Below are 25,827 nucleotides of genomic sequence, written 5' to 3'. Positions count from 1 at the left end.
TGATAAGGAAAAGTGGTAGGATCTTTTAGCCTGATTTGGACTGTATGGGCATTCTTTGCCTTTCCAAATTGTCCTTTTAAGGCCCAGACTTCAAATTTGATTCCTTCTTCCAGTAAGGGACAACAAATGTGTAATTTGCTCCCCATATTCATGTAGATAATGGCTCCAGCTTTGGCTAATATGTCCCTCCCTAATGAGGGTGTGGGACTTTTGAGCATAACAAGAAAGGCATGTGGAAAGAGCAGAATCTTCCAATTGCAGCTAAGGAGGCGAGAGAAATATCTGGTTACAGGCTGTCCTAAGATTTCTTGGAGAGTAATGGACTTTGAGGACAGTCGTCCAGGGCAGGAGATTAAAACTGAGAAGGTTGCACCAGTATCCAGGAGGAAGTCCTCTTCCTGACCCTCAACAGTCAAACTTGCCTGGGGTTCTGTGAGGGTGATGGCATGAGCTGGCACTCGCCCCAGGTACCCTCAGTCCTGTTGCTGAATCATTTTGTTGAGTGCTTCTGGCCTAGAGGGCCTTCGTCCTCTGGGCAGTGTGCCTTCCAGTGATTGCCTTGGCATTTTGGACATGGGCAAGGGGGCTGTTTGATTTTTGTTGGACAATCTTTTTTGAAGTGTCCTTGTAAACTGCACTGCTAACAAGCCCTGCTAGGCAAGTGGCCTGCTCCTCTCTTAGTTCCCTTTGAGCCATCAAGGCCTGCCTGTTTAAGGCTACAGTCTTTCTCTTATCTTGCTTTTCCCTTTTGGCCTGTTCCTCTTGGTCCCTGTTATAGAACACCGAGGTTGCCAGCTTTAATAATGTGTCCACATTTCGTTCTGGGCCTAACACAGACTTTTGGAGTTTTCTCCTAATGTCAGCCACTGATTGGGTGATAAATTTATCCTTTAAAATAAGTTGGCCTTCTATGGAATCTGGAGTTAGGGAGGTGTGCTTTCTTAGGGCCTTCCTTAGGCTTTCTAGAAAAGCAGAGGGGTTTTCCTCTTTTCCCTGTGTAATTGTGGATAGCATTGAGTAGTTCATAGGCTTTTTCCTAGTCTTCCTCAACTCTTCTAAAACGCAAGTCAGCAAATGCCTGTGGCTTCAATTTCCATGAGTCAGAATCCCAGTGAGGGTTTACAGTGGGGACTGTCTGTTGCCTGTGGGGAATTTTTCCCTCTTCTCCAGCCTTGTTTGATCATTTGCCTAGCGAAGGTACCACAGATCCCCAAATTGCTGGGCTGCGGCTAAAGCTTCTTCTTTTTCAGTAGGATTTAAGGTCTGATCAAGAAGCAACATGATATCTCTCCATGTTAGATCAAAGGACTGCCTCATTCCTTATAGGACATCTATATAGTTATCAGGATCATCCAAGAATTTCCCTAAATCTGCCTTTATTTGTTTTAAATCTGAGAGTGAGAAGGGGGCACACAGGTGAATGGGCCCAAATTCTTCTCCTATTGCTTGTAAGGGACATAGTTTAGGTGCCTGGCTCATGGAGTTTACATTCTCTTTCCGGTGTGCCTTTAACACTTCAGTGTGGCCGGATGGAGTAGAGTCAGTGGAGGAGGAGAGTGGGGCTGAGGGAAGAGGCCTTGAGTATGGAGGCAACTGTGGGCCTTTGTCATTTGGGCAAAGCTTGCAGGCTTGGCACAGGTCAGTATTGTCATGAAGGGCAAAGAAAGTCTGTACATAAGGGACTTCACTCCCTTTACCTTCCTGTTTACAGAAAAAATCCAGTTGAAGAAGGGTGTTATAATTAATACTTCCCTCAGGGGGTCAAGTTTCTCCATTTTGTAAGGAATGCTGTGGCCAGGCAGTGGTACAGAAGAAAATCAGCCGCTTCATTTTTAAGGTTTCAGGGTCAAATTTGTCCCAGTTATTCAGGATACATCTTAAGGGAGTGTCCGGTTTTGAAGGTGTGGTGCCCTTTGGAGTTTTAAACACAGGCATGTCTGCAGCCCTGGTAAGTCCTGGGAGTCATCTTCCCTCAGGGCGTCCCCCAAGGGTCAGGTCCAGTTGTGCTCAAAGCTCACGGCCGCTTTTCCTGAGCCCTCCATCTACCGGATTTAACCATGCTTACCACCGGGATGGAAACTTCCCTTGCCCCTGCTGTGTGCCCACTGACCACTAAATGGGGCACAAAGACTGTTGGATTTATTTTGGTCCTTCTGCCAATGCGTCCTACCTGTTCCAGGGTGGCAAGCCCTGGGTCGGGGGCACCACTGATGTTTGCATGCTAAGGCCCAATTTACGTGGGCCTGACCATAAAACTGTCCTTCAAGGAGGAGTCTCTGAATTAGTGACAGGAGGCTTAGTAAGCTTAAAGGGGGTGGTGGATGTCCCCTAGGCCAGGGCCAAGAGAACAGCTGCTGTACTCTAGCCTTCTGTCCCCACTTGCTGTCAAAGCAGTAAGCCCCTCTCTTAAGCTGGTACCAGTGTCCTGTGTCCCAACTGACTGTATTTTCTTCCTTCCAATATCAGCTAATGAATGGTTCAAATAGCAATTCAATGGCTCTATGAGCTGTACCCATGCACCCCAGATTGTACTTGAGAGGCCCCAAGGAAGGGGAAAGTCTGTCTGGGGAGGAATGGAGGAAATGCCCTAAGGCTTCTATTATCTGCATGAAAATTACAGACCTGTCTTTAAATTGTCCTGATGTGGGAGACCATACACTATGATGGGGAAACTGGCCCTTCAAAATAGCCATCAATGGTGACACCTGCCTAAACCCTGGAGGGCACCATGAACAGGGATCTTCTGGGCACCACCCCACGAATTTTAGACTTCTAAATAGGGAATCTTGATCCTGCCTAGCAGGAATGATCTTGCTTGCGAGATAGAAAAGAAGTCTAGCTGGCAGACATTAGGAACCCAGGAGGCAGGGGTCAGAAGATGTAGCAGTCTCACGCTCAGTAACCCTTGCAGGGGGAGCCTCTTGTGGGGCCATGGTCTCAACCACGAAATCTGGGAGACTAGAACACCCACTGATAACTCCCGGGTATACTTCGGGACCACCATTGAAAGTGAAAGAGTAGGAACTGGGTCCAGACTAACCAACGTTCCCAGCCCCAGAGGGTCGGGGGTTGTTAGAGAGCCCTTTTCCAGACAGCCTGACACCTGTGTCTTTAGTCCAGCAGCCACGCTAATCGCTTTTAAGTGGCCAACAGGTGCCAGGTTTAGACTCCGAATTCTAAGGAAGGACAGGACAGAATAGCAAGCGAAAGAGGCCCAATCCTACTCACCACATGATGTCTAAATGCCTTTCCTGGAGATCCTCCTGGCTGACTTGCCAAAATGTAACGCCAAAAGTTCTTGCCTTAGCCACGCCGAACATTTGGTGTGATGGCAGCCCGCAGTGACAGAGAGACACGGATCCGACTGACAGAAAAAAAGCTGTAGGCTGTATTGAGCATTGGGAGTTATACCTGATGTAAATGACGAGTTGATGGGTGCTGACGAGTTGATGGGTGCAGCACACCAACACAGCACAAGTATACATATGTAACAAACCTGCACGTTATGCACATATACCCTAGAACTTAAAGTATAATAATAAAAAATAAATAAATAAATAAATAAATAATAAAAAGAATGACAGTACAAAGTTTCCACAGCATGGAAGGGGTCCCAAGCGGGTAGCCAGTGTTAAATTTTTTGATCACCTTTCAAACTGTTTATGGCAGGGAAATATGTGCGGTGGGAAGATGTTAGCAGATTGAGAAACAAAGACAACATGTCTCAGATCTTGAGGAAAACCGGAATTGTAATTTAAGTTTTATTTACTTTATAACCGTGTAGCACATGGCAAAGGAGATAGGATCTCACAGGATTTTGCAAACTGTGTTTACAAGGAATCAGAATTGGGAGCATAGATAAGGTCTGCTGGTCACAGAAAAACGGGCTTTTAACATTCCTTTTAGTTTTAGGGGACAGGGGAGGGAGAGAGGGAGTGAGGACACAGGGAAGCTTACAGCAGAAGTTTATAGCTTTCTTGGGGAAAAAACACATGCACAAATTCTTATATTCGGAATATGTTAAGCATATATCTTCAATATTATTCATCCAGGACCAAAGTAAGTCCTGTTGCAGGAAATGAGTGAGTTTCACAGCTTTCTGAGCCCCTACTCGACCCAGGAAGCCCAGCTGGTACCTCCTCTCACTAGGATTGGATTTGGACTCTCTCCTGAATGTTGATCATCTTCACTCTTATCTTTAATCCGAATTCTACTTCTATCATTTCAGCCATTTCAGTCTAGTTGTGTCATTTCTGTGGGATTAATGTGGTTGTTTGGAGGTAAGAAAATACCCTTCTGTCCTCCTCAATCTACAGGATATAAGTGGCAGCTTATTCAATTTAAACTAACCCCAACCTTTAACTAGTTGTCTTATGTATAAGGCAGGTATGAATGTTAAAATACAATTTAATTAATGTTATATATGTATGTATATATTAATATATATATACGGACTCACTGTTATGGTGGGGTTAATTACAAAACGTAAACTGCAACTTGGAAACACAAGACTGGTGCACAGATGAAGAAAAAAGTGTTAAAGTGGGCACAGCACATAAAACTCATCCACATATATATTCAAATATAGTAAAAATTTATAGGTAAGTATACAAAGGAAGAGTCAACTCACTGATGATCTTTGTGGTCATAGTAGATGGTCACATTTAGTAGTGTCATGTGAGTGATCAATTTAGAAGTTGAAGAAGTTATCAATAATGGAAGATTTGTTAATAGAGAGAAGTATTTGGAAGAGAGAAATAGTATTTACAACAGTAGGAAAAAGTACAGAGCAAAGCCTGAAAAGAATTGGATACAAGAAACAGCCAGCAGTTGGGGTTCAGAGAAGAGGCGTAATCTCATATTTTAGATGAGTCACTGTGTCAGTGTGTCTACAGTAAAGTGTTTATCATGGAGGGTACTGAAAGCCCTTTTGGTTACTCAGTAGAGGTTCAATTATGAAAAAATAAAATGAGAAACAAAGAAACTAATAGGGGTAATATTTCCAGGTTACTAAGATTTGTATGGTAGCATTAATGGTATAGACAAGATGATACGAATACAGACTGATGGGAAATGGCAATATTTGTTGAGTAATGTGATGTGAATGATAATGATAAAAGAGACACTATAATAAGAATGACCTAAATCTTTGCTTTGATCAATGGTGTAGACAATGTTACAAATAAATTAAGATGAGAAAGACTGGACAACACAATTGTTTATGAAAGAGTATTTCGAAGTAAGAACTCTATTTTGATTATATTAAATATGAGATGTCATATTAAAAGTTAGATACCTACTAGATTATCATATGAGATTCAATCTCAAGGGAGATATTGAGACTAGAAAAGTACATGGAATAATTTTGGAGGTGTTATGTAAAGTCAGGGGCTTGAGTAAAATCAACAGCGAGTAAAGAGAATAAAGAAATAATGTAAATAAAGAAAGGTTGATAGCAGCCATGGTTTCAAGCATGCCCTGGGGGACATGGAATGTATCCAAGGAGGGATTACTATATTTTACTTCATAGAAGAGAAGAATGAACTACGAAGATTAACAGGGAGAACCATAAAAGTGTAATGTCACTAAAACTATAAAAAATGACAAGAAGCAGAGAAAACAATTAGATTCAATGAAATGAAAACGTTAGCTATATGGTGATATGGTCACATTAATAAGAGGGGTTATATTAATATTCCAAATGTTAGGTCAGTGAGCTAGAGTAGGCTCAAGCTACAATTTTATGTAATTCTGAGGAGTAACAAGGAGTTACATAGAGATAGCAGAAGAAAGTACTGTGAATAACCTAAATATGTCGGATAATTTTAAAAGAGAGTGAAGTACATTAAGGAATAAGAAAAACAAATGTTTGGATAGCAGGTATAGAAAACCTGAAGGATATTTATTACATTTTCATGACTGAAGCAAGTAGGAATGATTAAAAAGGAAACTTCAATTGATTAGTATATCGATTAGGGAGAAATCTCCAAGGATTAGTAAATTTGAGAGGGTGAAAGAAGTATTCAATGAAGAGATTTTTAAAAACGTAGTAAATGCACATGTACAGTTCCAGTGAAAGGACGTAAGAAGACAGGCAAAAGAAGGACTGCATAAGACTGAGATGTGCAAACAAATATGAGAATAAAAGACTCAAAGATAATGGCTGAGGTTACATGTGGTGACAGAGGCAAATACACGTCAGGTAGGATATAATTACAACTCATATTTTGGTGATGGCACATTTGCCAATAGTTCAAATTAGTCTTCATTATATTATATTTTCATTACATATTAACTTTTCTCTTATAATATATTATTTCTTCATTGTAGACTAACTTTCCTCTTACTTCTTTGACACAAAGTCATCATGCCTATCACAGAATCTAAGATGGAATGTTAAATATAGTCTTTCAAATTGGAAGAAAAAACCCAGCTACAACTAATCACATTGCTGCAACTCATAAACCAACGTTGCATAACTAATGCTGTAATCCTGTTAAATTTCCTTGCTTTCTGCCTGTACAGGCAAGACCTTATCTTTCCAGCTTTGAAGCACTAACTCCATTTCTTTGAAGTCTGTGTTACCTAAATGACGGTTCTCATATTTGCACTTAAATAAACACTTTAAAAATAGATTTTTATCCTGTTATTTCATCTTGACAGTAATTTACAAACTTAACTAACTTAAAAACAAGTGTTATAAGATCTAGGTGATTCACACATAACTAATCTGTCAGCCCAAACAAATACTTCCACTTAAAAAAAATAGTATTTAGCTCCGTGAGATTCACAATACATAGAAACGAATTAAAACTCACTAGATATGTAAAAATGTAAAGTATAACCCATAAAACAGTAGAACAAATAATAGACTTAAAAAAAAAACCTACAATGATAAAATAAGCCAACAGGGACTTTACAACAAATACTGTGTCATCTCACTTACATTGGAAACCTTTAAAAAGATTAAAAAATTTGAACTCATAGCAACAAAGAGTATAATGGTGATTACCAGGGATGAGGATATGGGGGAAAAGGGGAGATGTTGGACAAAGGATAGAAACCTTTAGTTATAAGATGAGTAAAATTGGAGACCTAATGCAGTGCATGGTGATTATAAGTAATGATAATGTATTTTACACTTGAAAATTGCTAAGAGAGAAGATCTCAAGAAGATCTCATCACACACAAAAAGATGTAACTATGTGAGGTATAAATTAATTGACTTAATTATGGTAATCATTGTGCGGTTTAGAAATATATCAAAATATGTCGTACATTTTATATATATGCAAATTTATCAATCATACTATAATAAAAATTGATTAAAAACAAAAAGACAACAAAACAAAACAAAAACATAAAAAATTGTGACAAGTACAAAACATTCTCAATGATTACGGAAAACATAAACGTAAGGAGAGAGGTGGATGATAAGAATTGGGATCAAGTAAAAATTTAGCAATGAAACAATATCTGAAATAAAAATTGTGCTTAATCAGATTAGTAGTAGATAAAAACCTTCACAATAATAGATGAGTGAACTGGAATTCATGATAGGAAATGATTAAAAAAAAAAAAAGAAAGGAAGAAACACAGAGAGATAATGGTTAAAAAATAAATGAATTGGCCAGGTGCAGTGGCTCATGCCCATAATCCTAGCACTTTGGGAGGTTGAAGTGGGCGGATCACCTGAGGCCAGGAGTTTGAGACCAGCATGGCCAACATATTGAAATCCTGTCTCTACTAAAAATACAAAAATTTGTGGGGCATGTTGGTGCATGCCTGTAAATCCCAGCTATTCGAGAGGCTGAGGTAGAAGAACCGCTTGAAACCAGGAGGCAGAGGTTGCAGTGAGCCAAGATTGCACCATTGCACTACAGCCTGGGGGACAGAGCAAGACTCTGTCTCAAAAATATAAATAAATAAATAAAAACAAAAGTATAAATACATAAACAGAGTTTCAGAAACCTAAGGGACAATACAAAGAGACCTAAGGCTTTTAGTTTTTATAATCAAGTCCTATAAATAGAAGAGTAAAAGGGGAGACTAAAAACAAGTCTGAATAAATAATCATAAATGTTTTCAAATTATATTAAAAATATAAACATACAGATAATAGCTTAGTAAACTTCAAATAGGATGAAAATTAAGAAAATTTTACCAGGGCATATAATAAGCTGCCAAAAATCAGGGGAGGTTACAAATCTTAAGAGAAGCAAGAAAAAAAAATTACAGGTAGGAAGACAGAATACAGATAACTGCAGACTTACATTAGAAAATGCAAGTCAGAAGAAATTAGAAAGATCTTTAAAGTACTGGTGGCAAGGAAATTATCAACCCATCATTCTATATCCTACAAAAATATATTTAGAAAATAATGAAGAGATGTCCGCTTCTGCCCATGAAATATTTAGTTTTATGTCAACCATCTTCTTGCAGTAAGTAACTAGAAAATTCGATAGAATATGTAAAACAATTATTTAGCCATTGGACCAAAGGCTGCACAGCATTACAATCCCGAGAAAATGGAACCAAATGAAGTTAGCTCTGTAATTGCTCCAGCTAACTCTTCAGAAATTGTTGCTAGTCCATACCATAGGGAAGCAGAATTCCAATAGAGTTTAGCATTGCGGTAAATGAAGCAGACAGAGATGGTAGTACAGGAAATTGAATTGGTTAGAATTATCAGGGCATAGAAACAGAGAAAAAGCAGCTGCAGAGAAGAAGAGAGAAAGAGAAAAGCCAGAATGCAAAGAGTTATGTGGTGGCAATAGTACAAGAAAGAAGATGTTAGAGATATATATTGATGGAAAACTAGCAATATCTATTGAATAATTGGATATGAATAATAATGAGAAAGGGAAAAAGAAAGGATGGCACATAAAACTGTGGTTTGAGAAACTGATTAGACAATGTTAGAAATACTTAGTATTTGAAATTAAATATTTTTGAAAAGGGGTATGTACTAGAAACTCTATTTGGGTCATATTATCTTTGAGATGCCTATTAGATATCTAGGAGGTAGGACAGGTTAATAGATTATTGATATGGTTTGGCTCTGTGTCTCCACCAAAATTTCATCTTGAATTGTAATAATCCCAACGTGTCACGGGAGAGACCCAGCATGAAGTAACTGAATCATGGCGGCAGGTTTTTCCCATTCTGTTCTCATGATAGTGAATAAGTCTCACGAAATCAGATGATTTCATAAAGGAGAGTTCCCCTGAACATGTCCTTTTGCCTGCTGCCATGTAAGATGTGCCTTTGCTCCTCCTTTGCTTTCTGCCATAATTGTGAGGCCTCCCCAACTATGTGAAACTATGAGTCTATAAAACCTCTCTTTCCTTATGAATTATTCAGTCTCAGGTATGTCTTTATTAGCAGTGTGAGAACAGACTGATGGAATTATAACATTATAATTATCAAATATTAAATATTGGACCTTATTAGAGACCCCAAAGATATAAGATGGAAAATAAGGACACATAACAAAGACACTATGAAAAAAAATTTATAACCTGAATAAAAATGAATTCATTAAAGATGTGAATATCAAAACCCTACCATGAATAACAGTAATCTGAAGAGACTTATATCTCTTAGAAATGGACATCATAATGAATCCTTACACAATAGTGTTGGTATCAAATGGCTTCAAAAAGGCAGTCTACAAAACATTTTAAAAGGAAATAGTACGAATTATATCTAAAATATTCCACTAAATAGAAGAGGGGTAAACATTTTCCACTTTCTTTTCAGGCTAGTATTAACCTAATATCACAATCAGAAAAACACACTACAAGAATTGTTTTAATACAATAAAAATCTAAAGACAAATAGCCCTCATGAACACAGATGCAAGATCCAAAAAATTTTAATAAATTAAGTCCAGCAATATACATAACTGATAAGGCATCAGGGTCAGGTAAGGATTTTTCCAGCAATGCAGGTTTGATTTCATATTTTAAAAATTAATGAGTGTAACTTACTATTTTATCACATTAAAATGGAATACATTATATGGTCATCAAGTTGAAATTGACATGGAGTTAGAGTTAATGTCATTTTTTCCACAGCTTTGCCTCTGAAACTTCAAAGTAATTTAAAACTTTTTCAATAATTAAGTAAAATTCCATAATCTTAAAGCAGTTTTTTCCTGTTTTGCCCTGGGAAAGAAATGATACATGGTTGGAACCCACCAGAAAACTGTTCAAAATAGTCCCCTGACAAAAAATAATGACAAAAATAATAAGAAGAATAAATTTAAAACTCCAGTATTCACTTGGACATTGGCCACTTCCTCTATGAAACTGAGTTGGGAGTAATCAGACTCGAGAGCATAATCTGAATTGGACACTGTCAAAATCCTGAAGAGTTTTATACAATAGTAATGTTCAAGTAGTCACAAAGAATACTTGGTTCGTAAGGATACTAGTATATTCCTGCAGTAGGCATAGATACAGCATTTACTGAGGTCCCAGTATCTAGCAGACGAGTGTGGTCAGAAGAAATGAAAGAACAAGCCCTTTACGACTTTGTAAATCGACATTACCTAATCCAGAGAAACATACCTCACAAGTAGCCTTACTGTCAACGAACCTGGCCACTGGCAGAGCACCGCAGTGTAGGAAAGAGGAAAGTGTAATGAACAAACTTGAATTCATTTCAACAACAACATGTGTATCTCTATGTGTAAATATGTGTAATCTCTATTACACATATATATTGCAAGAAAACTGAGGCTTGTTTATTTGAGCAATACTTGGATATTAAGCAATATGGAGTACAATAGGAAACACATCTTTAAAATCCTGTTATTATGCCACTTTCTGTTACCAAAGGCTGTCTACCCCTCCTGTTCGTGTTTCATGAATAACACTGGCACCTCTCCATTGTACCTTGTAATCTGAAGTGAGTCTGAATGCAAAACTCAATGACAGTGGTCATCTAACATTCAGACTGTGCTTCATTCATTATTCTCTCTTGGACTCTCCTCAACTACCTGATAGCTAGGATTACCGGCATGCACCACCACACCTGGCTATATTGTTGTATTTTTAGAAGAGGCGAGGTTTCACCACATTGGCTAAGCTGGTCTCAAAATCCTGACATCAGGTGATCTGCCTGCCTCAGCCGCCCAAAGTGCTGGGATTATAGGCATGAGACATGGAGCCCAGCTTGAGAAACTAATGTATTTGTTGCTTTTACTATTAAGTTGCTTCATTTTTAATTCAACGTTGAAATTTCTTGCACTGATTAATTAAAAAGTGACTGCAAGTTTCTCAGGGATAGATACGTGCAAAAAATGCTGTGTTTGTGTAAGGTACTTAATTTTTATATGTATCTTATATTTGTATGCGTAAGTTTACAGTGTGGTAATTTTAGTACAAGAATATTGCATTTTTGCTAAAGTAGTATAAAGATACACTTCAGTTTTATATAATAATTTGCATAATTATCAGGGAACATTGCCAAAGATAATATGTAATATTAACTGTATCTACTGAGTTTTATGTAAGAAAAAAACATATTTGGAATCCATTTGATATAGTTTTGCTCTGTGTCACCACCCAAATGTCACGTCAAATTGTAATTCCCAGTGTTGGAAGAGGGACCTGGTGGGAGGTGATTAGATCGGGGGGCAGATATCCCCCTGCTGTTCTTGTGGCAGTGAGTGAGTTCTCATGAGATCTGGTTCTTTGAAAGTTTGTAGCTCTCTCTCTCTCTCCTCTATCTCTCTCTCTCTCTCTCTCTCTCTCTCTTTCTCTCTCTCTCTCTCCCCTCCCTGTCTCTTTCTCTTTCTCTTGTTCCTCCATCATAAGATGTGTCTGCTTTCATTTTGCTTTCGGCTATGATTGTTAAGTTTCCTGAGGTCTCCCAGTCATGTTTCCTCTACAGCCTGTGGAATTGTGAGTCAAGTAAACCTCTTTCCTTGATAAATTACCCAGTCTCAGTTAGTTCTTTCCAGCAGTATAAGGATGGGCTAATACACTATCTTACTAAAAATATAGATGTAAGCAAAAATACATTTGTGAAGATATTTGTTGCATTTTATTAATATTGAGTTATTTAGAAATAATTCTCATCTAAAAGGGATTAGTTATGTGAATGTTGATATGTTTAAACCACAAAACACTTATAGAGATATCAAAAATAGATGTGTTCATATAAGAAATATGTGCATCTTCTTAAATTATGGGCAAGAATCAATAAAGGAGGATTGTAGTACAAGTTCTTACTTTTTTAGCAAATAAATTGAAAATTTCCTACCACTAACCAACTTTGTCACATTTAAATTTTTTTGTAGGTGCATGCAAGACTTTTGCAATTCAGTTTCTATAGAATATATATAGTAACACTTAAATATACCCAAACGGACTACAAGTGTAAACTTTTCAGCTTTCCACAATACTTTATTGATTTTAATACAACCATTAAGAGGACTGTAGTTTATATAACAAATCTCATCTCTCTTAAAAACAACACTAATAATATGGATTTAACTGTAATAAATAGAGAGGAGACTGAAGAAATATATGAATATCTTAGAATATTTTGTACTGCTATAGCAGAATGCCTTAGACTGGGTAATTTACAATGAATTGAAATGTATTGGCTCATAGTTCTGGAGGCTGGAAAGTCCAATGTTGAATTGTTGGCATCTGGCAATAGCTTCCTTTCTCTTCATCACATGGCAGCAGAGAAGAGGACAAGAGAGGTCAAGAGGAGGCCAGACTCGCCCTGTTTTTAGTGATGCCAGTCCCAGCCATGAGGAGGAAGTCCTCCGGCCTCAACACCTCTTACAGTTGCCACCTCTTAATATTGTGACAGGACAATTAAATTTCAACTTGCATTTCAAACCACAGTAAAAGAAGGTAAAAACACAACCAGGTTTACATCAGTTATAACTGAAAAGAGAGTACTGATTCATCAAATATTTTAAATTTCATACAGTCCATAGAAAGCAAGTGAAATGTATAGAATAACATACATACACCATAAACATAGTTTTTATTTAGGCTTATTTTGCATTATGGCTCTAGGAATCACAGAAACAAAAAAAATTGTTAGATATGGGTCACTTTCAAAGAGTCAAATGGTTAATCTTTTTCATCTTGTTTAATGGACACTGGTCCTAGTTACCATGGTAATGGGAATATGAACATACAGTTTGTATAGTTTGGAATCCAAGAAAGTGTCCATAGCTGCTCTCACAATCTATATGGGGAATGATTGTGTTTACAGACACTTTTGTTTCCAAGACAACATGATATGCTCTCATGTCACTCTATGGAAACCAGCAAACTTGTAATTGGTGTTCAATCTTTGTGTTAGCCAAACTCTATTGGGTTCTCAATATAAATGCTAATGGAAGGAAGGTGGGTAGCTTTCTTTCCTTGTGTTTCAAAAGTATACATTCAAACCTCAAATTGCTTTGGCATTCCTTAGAGGAAAGTTATATATAAATATACTATTACATTGTTATTTATGACATACCCAAAATCTGACTTAATTTTTCATGCCAAAATTATTCCTAAATGTTTATCAGAATAAAGAATCCTGTTCCTCTATACTCTAATCTACTAGTGTTTTCCTATACAAAGGAGGTTTCTGAAATCATTCTTTCATAATATTTGTATGAAGTGTTTTTACAGATTTTATTTAATCTGCATTGGCATAATAGATATTATAAAACTATCTTTTCTGTCACTCTTATGTTTAGTGATTCTGTTTAGCAAAGTTCAGCCCACACATTAAGCAGATACTGAAAAATCTTCTAAAAATACTGACTAAGTAAATGGCATTCTAGTTATCTCTGTTATACTATCTCCTCAAGGTTTGCCTTAAAATATTCACAAAGGCATGTACATATTTTACAGAAATCTAAAAATTTTAAATAATAAAAATGAAAAAGCAATATTGAATTTGTGATAATTCTTTACTAAATCTATAAATAATGACATGACAATGCATAATCAATAGGAAAAACACTATGTGGGGGATTCAGTCATATATTTTCAAAATAGGATCCAATTTATAGGATTTATACAATTGAAAATAGGCAAGTGTTGTCCCTATTGAATGTGTCTAAATTTGGGGAAAGGCTAGCTGTGTTTCTTCTTATTTCATGTTTAACTAGTACAAAATAGCAAGCAAGTTTGAGAATATTATCCTGAGAATGAGCTATTAAATTTGTAAAAACAGTATTGTAGGAAGAGTGAATAACCAGTTCTAACATTTACAAATGCAGTGAATATTCTTTCTCCCAAGAGAACTAAGACATATACACAATTCTAACCCAAATAAAAATGGCAGTAGATTATTTTACCCAAAATACTGTGGGCACTGGTGGCCAAAGGCATTTCAAATAATAAGAATTATCACTAAAAACGTTGCGTCTTAGAATAACAATAAGTTACTCTCCTCTGAGCCTCTGCTGGGCAGTGAGAAGACTGATTACTTCTTATTATCCCTCCTGCTATGGTTTGTGTTTAAATGTTCATCCCCACCAAATCCTATGTTGAAATTTGGTTCCCAGTGTGGCAGTGTTGACAGGTGGGACCTAGCGGGAACTGTCTGTCATGGCGCAGATCCTTCAGGAATGTATTAGTGCCCTTCCTCAGGGATGGGGGAGTTCCCGCCACTAGTTTCTACAAGAGTTGATTGTTTACATGGCCTGGCACCTCCTGCCTCTCTCTTGCTTCCTCTCTGGCCATGTGATCTCTGCACAAGCTGGCTACCCTTTTTCTGCCATGAATGGAGGCAGCCTGAGGCTGTCACCGATGCCAATGCCAATGCCATGCTTCTTAGCTTCCAGAACTGTGAGCCAAATAAACCTCTTTTGTTTATAAAGTATCCAACCTCAGGTATTCCTTTGTGGCAACACAATAGTAATACGCAATGAACCACCTACAAACACTGATATAAAAAAATACAGCCAAAAATTTCAGATAATAGTGAAATAATGATTAAAGTTGGTCCCTGAACAACACAGGGGTTAGGACACCAACTCTCCCTTCCTATGTCATGGAATATCCAAACACAACTTTTGGCTCCCCTAAAAGTTAATTTCTAGTAGCCCAGTGTTCACTGGAAGCTTTTAGTATAATGTAAATGTCAATTAACACATATTTATTAGTTATATTTATAATATGTACTATATTTTCATAATAAATTAATATAGAGCAAAAGTTATTAAAAGAATAAGGGCAAGAAAATATATATATTTACTATTCATTAAATAAAAGTTAATTATCATAAAGATCTTTACTGTCATCATCTTTGCATTGAGTGGCTAAGGAGGAGAAAGAAGAAGAGGAGTTGGTGATTGTGTGTCAGGGACAACAGAGGTGGAAGAGGTGGGGGAGGTGAAAGGGGAAGCAGGAGAGACAGGCACACTTGCTCTAACTTTTCCGAAATAGATTTTGATTTGTCTGACTTTTTTGCTTTTTAATTTCTTTAAAATGTTTTTATACAGTACCAATCCTTTTTCCAATATTTGCTTTAGATTCAGTGCTTGCATCATAGAAGGGTCCATGTTGTAAAATAAGTCAAAAGCAGTCTTGAAGAATTAGAAGATTTCTGCCAGATTCTTTAATGTCCACTGTTTTCTGGAGCTGTTTTCGCATCTTCCTCCCCATCCCCTGACACTCGTGCAGATGTGCTCATTTCCAGCAAGTCGTCTTCTGTTAATTCCTCCAGTGTGGTGTCTATTCGTTCTTGAATTTCTCCAATATCTATATCTTGAAATTCTTCAGCTCCCACCTTTTTTTTTCTTTTGCCACATTCACAATCTCTTTTATGATTTGTTTGATTGGCTCTGTTGTAAATTCAGTGAAGTCATGCACATCATTTGCACACAGTTTTTTCCAGCAGGAACTTATTGCTTTAGGCTTGGTGGCCTTCACAGCTTTTTCTGTAACAACAATGGCATCTTTAATGGGTATCTTTCCAAACTTTTATGATGGTACCTTTAATGGCATATTTTAACTTTTAATGGCATCTTTCCAAACTTTTATGGTTTTCTCTTTATCAGGACTCTCTTCCAGAGTGTTGACAATCCTTTCCATAGAGTATCGGGTGTAATGAGCTTAAAGGGTCTTATGACTCCCCTGATCAAGAGATTGAATTAGAGACACTGTGTTTGAGGGCACACAGACCACTTTGAAGCCTTCAGTGTTTAACTCATGAGGCTCTGGGTGGCCAGGGACATTGTCTAATATCAAAAGAACATGCCTGTATTCGTAACTTCTTGGGAGACTGAGGTGGGGGAGGCGGGTCACTTGAGTAGGGGAGGTGAAGGCTGTCGTGAGTCATGATCATGCCACTGCACTCCAGCCTGGGCAACAGAGCAAGAACCTATATTGAAAAAATATACTATTTTAATAAACATCAATAAATAAAAGAACTTTAAAAGTAGTCCTTTACTTTCAAAATACTTCCTGTGATCAGGGGCAAAGCAACAATGGAATCAGTCGAGATAAAGGAGTCTCATTGACTTCTTTTTGTGAAATCAAAAGTCTGGCAGCATTGTTTATCTTTTCCCTTCAAGGCTTGGCGGTTAACAGCTTTATACATAAAGGCAGTCCTAATCATAAACTCAAACGACTTCGCAGAAAACAGCAGAGTTAGCCTATCCCTTCCTACCTTAAATTCTGATGCTCACATCTCTTCCTTACTAATAAGTGTCCTTTGTGAAATTATTTTCCAGATATTTTTATTGGCATTCCAAACCTCTTCAGGCAGATATTCTTTCTCCTCAATAAGTTTATTATTGGCATCTGCAAATTTGTCTGGTGTCTCTTGGTTAGCAGAAGCTACTTCTCCTACTATCTTGACATTTGTAAATCAAAGCACTTTCTAAAGTTAATGAACCATCCTTTGCTGGCACCAAATTCTCCAGATCTAGATCCTTCACCTTTCATTTGCTTTAGGTTGTCATACGATGATTTTACTTTTTCTTGAATCATATTAGAATTTATAGGTATGCCTTTCTATTAGCAACCTGGCACCTACATAAAAGCTGCATTTTCAATACGAGATACAAAGGTATTTCACAAATAGGCAACGGTTTTCTTTCTGTGTGTTTTCAGTGATGATATTACACATATTTTTTTCCTTTTTTAACAACAGTCCCTACACTAATTTCATTTATCTTGAAAGGTGACCCAACTACAGCTGCAGACCTCAATCTGTGGTACATATCAAACAATTGATTTTTTTTTTCCTGTAATTTCATGACTTTTCTCTGCTTCTTGTGCACACTTTTAGCATCATTAGTGACACTTCCTATTGGTCCCATAGTGCTATTCAAGGTTTCTAGTATTGCACTAAACATGACTAAAAGATACATGAGAGCCAAGAGAGATCACGATTTATTGTGACATGTAATTTACAGGGAAGACAAACTGCTTATGTGAAGATGATTAGCATTACATGGTGTTTGCAGCAGCAACATCAGTTTTCAACTCACAACACCTGATCACACCATAACAGCAACGGGAGGTAGCTATGACATTATTACAGTGGTATAGTATGTAACACAGTTAATTTTATGCAGTTATAAGTTAGTACTGCATCTTTACATTTGTTTACACTTCTCTCAGCTGCAAATTGTGCCAAGCATCATCTGTAAGGTTTTTTTCATGTAAGTTTTATACATTTTAACTTTCTATAATGTATTCGTATATGTTTTATGGTAATAAAGGACATAGCAGAATAATATCTACATATATTTTATAGATTCATGACATATCTAACTTTTTTTAAAAAAAATCAAAATTTCTAGGCTGTGCAGTTCATCTATGAGTTTTTTTGTAATTGTCAAAAATCACCAAAAATGTTTCAAATATACATGTTGAAAAACAATTGTTTATAAGTGGACCCACGCAGTTTAAACCAGTCTTGTTTAAGGGTTAACTGTTATTTGCTATGCAAAAACAATATCCACTTCTAATTAGCATTCAGTTTTGAATAAAATAATAATTGATTCTATAGAATTGGCCCGGTTTGGTTCTGTGTCCCCACCCAAATCACATGTTGAATTGTAATCCCCATGTTTCAGGGGAGGGACCTGGTGGGAGGTGATTGGATCATGGGGGCATATTTCTCCCATGCTTTTCTCATGATAGTGAGTGAGTTCTCATGAGACCTGATGTTTTAAAAATGTGGCACTTCCCTCCTCACTCTCTCCCCTGCCAGCATGCAAGATGTGCCTTCCTTCCCCTTCAGCTTCTGCCATGATTGTAAGTTTCCTGTAAGACATGCAGAAATGTGTCAATTAGATCTATTTAGTTTATTAGTTACCTAGTCTCAGATACTTCTTTATAGCAGTGTGAAAATGGACTAATTCAGAAAATTGGTACCAGCAGGGTGGGGCACTGCTATAAAGATACCTGAAAATGTGGAAACAACTTTGAAATTGGGTAATGGGCAGAGGTTGGAACAGTTTGGAGGACTCAGAAGGTAGGAAGATGAATAAAAGGTTGGAACTTTCTAGAGACTTGTTGAATGGTTTTGACCAAAATGCTGACAGTGATATGAACAATGAAGTCCAGGCAGAAGTGGTCTCAGATGAAGATGAGGAACTTATTGGGAACTGGAGCAAATGTCACTCTTATTATGTTTTAGCAAAGAGACTGGTGGCATTCTGCCCCTGCTTTAGGGATCTGTGGAACTTTGAACTGGATGATTTAGGGTTTCTGGTGGAAGAAATTTGTAAGCAGCAAAGCATTCAAGAAGTAGCCTGACTGTTCCTAACAACATACAGTCATATGCAGTCACAAAGAGATGGTCTGAAATTGGAACTTGTGTTTAAAAGGAAAGCAGAGCATACAAGTTTGAAAAATTTACAGCCTGACCACATAGTTAAAAAGAAAAACCCATTTTTCTGGGAGAGAAATCACGGCCAAGCTCACTGCAGAAATTTGCATAAGTAAACAGGAGCTGAATATTAGTAGTCAAGATAATGGGGGAAATGTCTCCAGGGCATTTGAGAGAACTTCATGGCAACCCCCTCTCATCACAAGCCCAGAGGCCTAGGAGGGAAAAATGGTTTTATGGGATAGACCTAGTGCCCAGCTGCTCTGTGCAGCCTCAGGGCATGGCACCCTGTGTCCCAGAGGCTCTAGCTTCAGCCATGGCTAAAAGGGAATAAGGTACAGTTTGGGCCATTGCTTCAGAGGGTGCAAGCCTCAAGCCTTGGTTGCTTTCATGTGGTCTTGGGGCTACGGTATGCAGAAGGCAACAGTTTTGGAGTCTCTGCCTAGATTTCAGAGGATATATGGAATGCCTGAATATCCAGGCAGAAGTCTGTTGTAGGGGCAGAGACCTCATGGAGAACATCTGTTAGAGCAGTGCAAGTGGGAAATGTGGGATTGGAGCCCCCACACGGTGTCCCCACTGGGTCACTGCCTAGTGGAGCTGTGAGAAGAGGGCCACCATCCTCCACACCCCGGAATTCTAGTTCGACTAATAGCTTACCACATGTGCCTGGAAAAGCAGCAGACACTCCATGCCAGCCCATGAAGGAGTTGCCCAAGATGGTGGGAGCCCACCCCTTGCATTATCATGCCCTGGATATTACATGGATTGAAAGGAGATTATTTTGGAACTTTACAACTTAATGACTCTCCTCCTGGGTTTCAGACTTGCATGAGTCCTGTAGTCCCTTTCTTTGACCAATTTCTCCTTTTTGGAATGGGAGCACATACCCAATGCTGGTACTCTCCTTGTATCTTGTAAGTGACTAGCTTATTTTTGATGTTACAGGCTCATAGGTGGACGGGACTTGGCTTGTCTCAGATAAGACTTTGACTTGGGCTTTTAAGTTAATTCTGGAATTAGTTAAGACTTTGGGTGACTGTTGGAAGAGGCATGATTGATTTTGCAATTTGAGAAGCATATGAGATTAGAGAAGGGCCACGGGTGGAGTTATATGATTTTGCTCTGTGTCCCTACCCAATCCTCATGTTGAATTGTAATTCCCACATGTCAGCAGAGGGACCTCAAAGGAGGTGATTGGACCATGGGGGTGGATTTTCTCTGTGCTATTTAGTGAGTGAGTTCTCATGGGATCTGATGGTTTAAAAGTGTGGCATTTTCCCCTTCACTCTCTCCTTCCTGCCACCATGTAAGTCATGCCTTGCTTCCCCTTCTCCTTCCACCATGGTTATAAGTTTCCTGAGGCCTCCTCAGCCATGTGGAAATGTAAGTTAATTAAATCTCTTTCTTTATAAATTACCCAGTCTTGGGTAGTCATTTATAGTACTGTGAAAATGGACTAATACAAGGATACAACTAAATACTGAGTTGACAAGTATATCTTTACTGTCATCAATATGTCAATAATGTTTACATTTATTTATTTCTCCAGGTTTTCACAAGTTTTGTTCAGGATATGGTAATACTATACTCTTAAGTCCCTGACTAAATACTCTTTGAATCTATTAATTATATTTGGGGAATTGCAAAACAGGTAAAATATTAATTTCTGGCTAAAAAGTCATATGCCAAGAGTCATATCCTCCTAATTCCCAAGGGGAAGATAAAAAAAAGCTTAGAATAGCACTGAGATTAAACGTTTATTTATGTACTAGAAAAATTTCCACTAACAATAGTGAAAATAGAGCAAAAGTGAAGAAAAACTCATTACATCATCTATACTTCTACAGTATAATAAAAGATAAGAAGTTGATGCATACCTTCCACATTGTCTACTCCTAAATCAGAGATGTTCAGTCTATAGCAACCAGAAAACCAGGTGGCCATCCTTATATTTACACATGGGGAGATTCATCTACTTATTCCCATTTGCTGAGCACAAATGGAAACATAATTTGAGGAAATATACTTTGACCCAGTTTTTCTTTCTGTAGTGAGCTGGTAAATTCAAAGCCAAGAGACCTCACCAAGTTTCAATATGACTATTCTCAAAGATTCAGAATATTATTGTAAATTTTCTACTTATATTTCTAATTTTGATTTTTATATTTTGAAGTTATGTTATTAAATGTTATGACTTTTATATTATCTTGAAGAATTACAAACTTGAAGAATGTGAACTATCCCTTCAGTATTTGTCTGTCAAAATGAATAGAAATGAAGTTCCCTCTCTGTACTCCCTTAAACAGATATTTCTCTCTCATTCTAAACAGGAAAATGAAGATATTAGAATTAGATAAAGGGTATTATCTCTTTGTATACATATGATTTTGAAGTCTGTGAACTAACAAAACACAAGGGAAAATAGATAGCATACTGTCTTGACAACACTACAAGAAAGACTCCCAGGAATTACTTTCAAGAAGGTATTGGCTGAAAACTAAATATATAGCCCAGAATCAATTTTTACCTTAAAAGTACTATGATGTATTCAAGGATATGAACTTGAAATGTATCAAATGTACTCGCAGCTTTAAATAAAATGATTAAGAAAACATTACTCACTTATGTGACTCATTTAAAGTAAGTTTAAATACTGTTTCATGTATAAAATTCTCTTACAACTATGACAATTTTGAAAATATAAGTACTGAAAAACAGTATTCATATTTCACATAGTATAATTTAATGTGTTTGTGGAAAGGAAAACTTGCCTCGTGGATTTAATATACAAAAAGAACCCTAGGAATTCCCTGGGTTCAACATTTTATCACCTATGAGAATATCAAGAGGCAAAGAAGATTAATGAAAAGCCCATGTTCAAATAGTCTGTTAATTTAAAAGCTAGAGTGATGTAAACTTCAACAACTTACTTCATTATTTTCTTGTACAACCATACTCAGACTTTTATGAAACAAGTTATCATTTGTTATGATGGTGAATCTTAAAATACTGTCCTTTTTCTTGAAGTTTAGCAATAAATTATTTTCAATGGATATTTCTAAGTACCTATGTCAAGATAGCCATCTATACAGAGATCAAAGCAAATAAAAAATTCCTACAATTAAAATATAATCTTCTTAGAAGCACTTTGCTGTTACTTTATCTCATTATACACAAAAATCCACAGAAAGAAAGAGGGATCTTTATTTGATATTAAATTGTATGGTACAAGAAAAAATTCTTGCCAGTTAAAATACGTCTTACAGAAGTGAAGAGTACTATACACGTCAAATACCAATGTTGCTACAATCTTTTTTTGTTTTGACCTTTCTACATCATTACAGTTTGAAATATATTTGAAAAGTTATTGGAGGGGAACTCAGTTTGTTTGAGGATCAATGTAGATTAATGCTGCACAATAAAATACACAATGTTTTAATTTTTTCTGACCTAGGATTTATTTTGGAGAGATATATTTAAAGCGTTCTTCTTCTTTCCCCACTGCTTCTAACCTGTGTTACAGTTTTGAGATAAATTAAAGCTTTTAAACAAGACGGAATCACCCAGACATTGAGATTTTTTCAGATCTTGATTGAAATGGAAATTCCTGTGCTTAACTGACAATCAAGAGTTTGTGGCTGAACACCATTCCAAGTCTGAAATCTGATGGCGCGCAGGGTATTGACATTCACTGAAATTCTTCTCAGCTGGACATTTAATTCCTGGAGGCATCTGAGGACATCCACTAGGTCAGGTCATTTATCTGTTCTTCCTGTAACACAAGTTCTGTTAAGAAATTATATATTTGCCTATATTTCATCAGTCAGGACATAATGAAACTTACCAGACCATTGAGTGAGAGTTAAAGTCCCCTAAAGTTAGAGAAGCAATAAATAAGCTAAGACCTATGACTCAAGGAATAATTGAAATGCACTTTTCTTCTCTGAAAATGTCTACATTTTAGATAAGTGTTATAGTTTCTGAAAGTAAGTGTAGTTTGCTCTGTTGAACTCTTCTGCATTGTCACTATCGAAATGCATAGCTCTAACTACCAAAATGACTTCCCAGACTGGGTAGAAAAACATGCTTGGTCAAAATATCTTGAAATCTATCATAGTTATTATGCCAGTCTTCTATGAGCTTAAGTTGAATATGTTGTTAATAACATATGAGTAACAAATGAGAATATATGTTTTAGGTTGAAGGACCTAGTTTAAATCTGTTATACATTAGCAAAATTAAAAACATCCTCTGAACCATGTTGCTTATGTGGCAGGAAATGAGTTTTTTTATCTTTAACATTAAAAACTTTATACATTAATACCATAACATTATAAACTACATCAGTGTAAAGATTTTAGGACTCTACAAGGTTTTATTTCTCCAGATACATTCTCTACTGAGTCTTCATTATAAAAACTGCCATTCCTATTAGCATACACTTTCAAATTCTAGGTTAACTTCTAACCTCTGCAGGTTAGAAAGAAAATTTGGTCATTCCAGTGAAAGCCACTATTAAATAGGGATGTTTCCCATTTTAGATGAGAAAGAGTTAAAGATAATGGGTCTCTGATATTATAGCAGTGATCCTAGATTAATTTATTACATCAACTAGTTGATGCCTTGCTAAAAAATGTAAAATCACTTAAAGGAGTGAGAAACAGTGAATATTTCTTTGGAATAAAAAAGAAAATATTTGGGTGGGTCTATTGTATATGGTAACAAAAGGAAAATATTGAGCATATATATATATATATTTTTTTTCTCTGAGAGACGAAGATAAAAAGAAAGTATGTGAAAACTAGAAAAAAATGTTCACTACATCTTTTAACTCTGTTAAGGACAACTCTAAAGTTAAGGAATTTGGAAGTTTCAAATGTCTGCATCTTATGGTTCACATTCTAGTTAGACTCTTCAGTGTTTTGCTTAGGCTCTGTCATCACAAAACTATAGAAAATAGGCACATTTTCCTATATCAGTCTATTTTGCCAATATTTCTTAACTGGTATATTGGAATAATATGAATATTGTTAGTCTCAGATATAAGCAAATCTATATTTTTGGTTAATTTGTATGAGAACTTAAAAATGCTGTATTGAAATTATATTTATAGTAGCATATTATTAGCACTTATTTATTTTAATTTCACTGCATGCTTTTTAAATATTTGGATGCATTTAAAATTGTACGCTTGCTTCTAAATCAGTCAAGTAGTATTTATTGAATACTTACTGTTTGGTTCCAAGCTTAATCATTCAACTTCATATCCAATCATATTTATAATTTATCATCACACGTAGTATCCCATGTCTGTATGAAAAACTATAGGTAATTTCTTGAAATATGGACATTTTTAATCCCAATGGCAGTACCACTAAATTTCTGATGTCATTACGAATGTGTTAAAATGTGATATCAGAATTCTCTCTAATCTACTTTTCTATTTTCTTGTTGAAAAAGTTTATGAACTAGTCTAGTTTAAGATTCACTTTCTAATTTCTGTGACACGTAACATCTGCAATGAGAACACATTTCAAGAAATTAGTAAATTAGAAGTGCCTACCTTTAACTTGTACTGCATTTGATACCCATCTAACTGAACTTGTTTTAATTTGCTTTTTCAAATACAGCTTAGCAACTCAAATTAAGCATTTGATTTTATGTTTTGTGAACAGTGACTCTTTGCCAAGTAGTAAGTGATAGCAGACACACACACCAACATTTTTTCTTCTGTTTCAATATATCATAAACAGACTCAGGGGATTTCTTTTTCTGTCCATAATGGAATAATAACGACCCAGATTTACATCCCTTATAAACAATGAGAAAACTGGACAAAATATATGTAACAATAGTTTTCATACATTGGACAACAGGCAGAGGGTGACTGTAACCCCTGAGAAAAGAAAAACAAGCGCAATGATCAGCTTGACCTTACAGGTGCAGAAAAAAATTGGATAGAGGGAAGAGGGAGAGAAAGCTTTAAAGAGCCTAGAGGCCTTGCTGAATTGAAAGCTCAGAAATTGTAATTTGAGAAGGCTGATGGATTCAAGTTGTGGGACAGAGTTCAACAAGGGAGAGAGAGACCACAGAAAGAGTTTGAAATATTTAAATAGGCACTGACCTACCTAATTAAGACTCTTTGCTGAGTACTAGGCTACTCATATGTAGCAAGAAACTCAACTAGGCCAGGAAAAAAATCTACAAGGAAGTTGTAAGATAAACAATTCTCTGAGTTAAAAAAAATTAGTGTTCATGAGGAGGATTCATTAGATGCCACAATGGTAGAATTTTAGTGATAAAACGGAAGCATTCTGGAAGTGAAAACGAATCTAGGTTTTCCAGGGCAAAGCAGAAAGTAAACCTCCAAGTAATCATACTGACCCACGAGTAACCTGACTGCAGGTTAAACAGAGCCTAACACTCTAAAAGAGAAAACTAAGTCCAGAGGGTCAAAGTATAACAGCGACAGTGTCCATCATCTTATCAAGAAAATTAATAAATGTGCAAAGCAATAGAAAAATGTAACCTGTGAATAGTCAACACATTGAAAAGGGTTGAGTTCACTAACTAAAACCATATATATTATATGTTTATATTATTCATGAATAATTCTTGTAATTCATAACTATCAGAAAAATATCATGAGGGAGTATTTTTAATAAAGAAGAAAGTGAAAACACAATACATCAAAATTTGTGAAGCAGCTTAGAACAGGCCTTGAAGTAAATGTATAGGTTTAATTATATGTATAGAAAAGATAAAGTTCTAACATCAATAATCTAAAAATAAATAAATAAAATAAGTTATCTGCTTTTCCCTATAAGTGGAAGAAAGAAAAATATAAACAGGGACAAAAAATAGTAAAGTAGCAAAGAAAAATATATAAATGTAAAAATATTTCCAATTAATAAAAACCATAAAATTCTAGTTATCATGATCAAAACATAAATCAAGAGGGCATAAATTACTAATAACTATAATGAAAAAGAACAGTAA

Source organism: Chlorocebus sabaeus, chromosome 22, assembly GCF_047675955.1.
Source record: "Chlorocebus sabaeus isolate Y175 chromosome 22, mChlSab1.0.hap1, whole genome shotgun sequence".
NCBI classification, from domain to species: Eukaryota; Metazoa; Chordata; class Mammalia; order Primates; family Cercopithecidae; genus Chlorocebus; species Chlorocebus sabaeus.
This window is presented reverse-complemented; position numbering follows the sequence as displayed.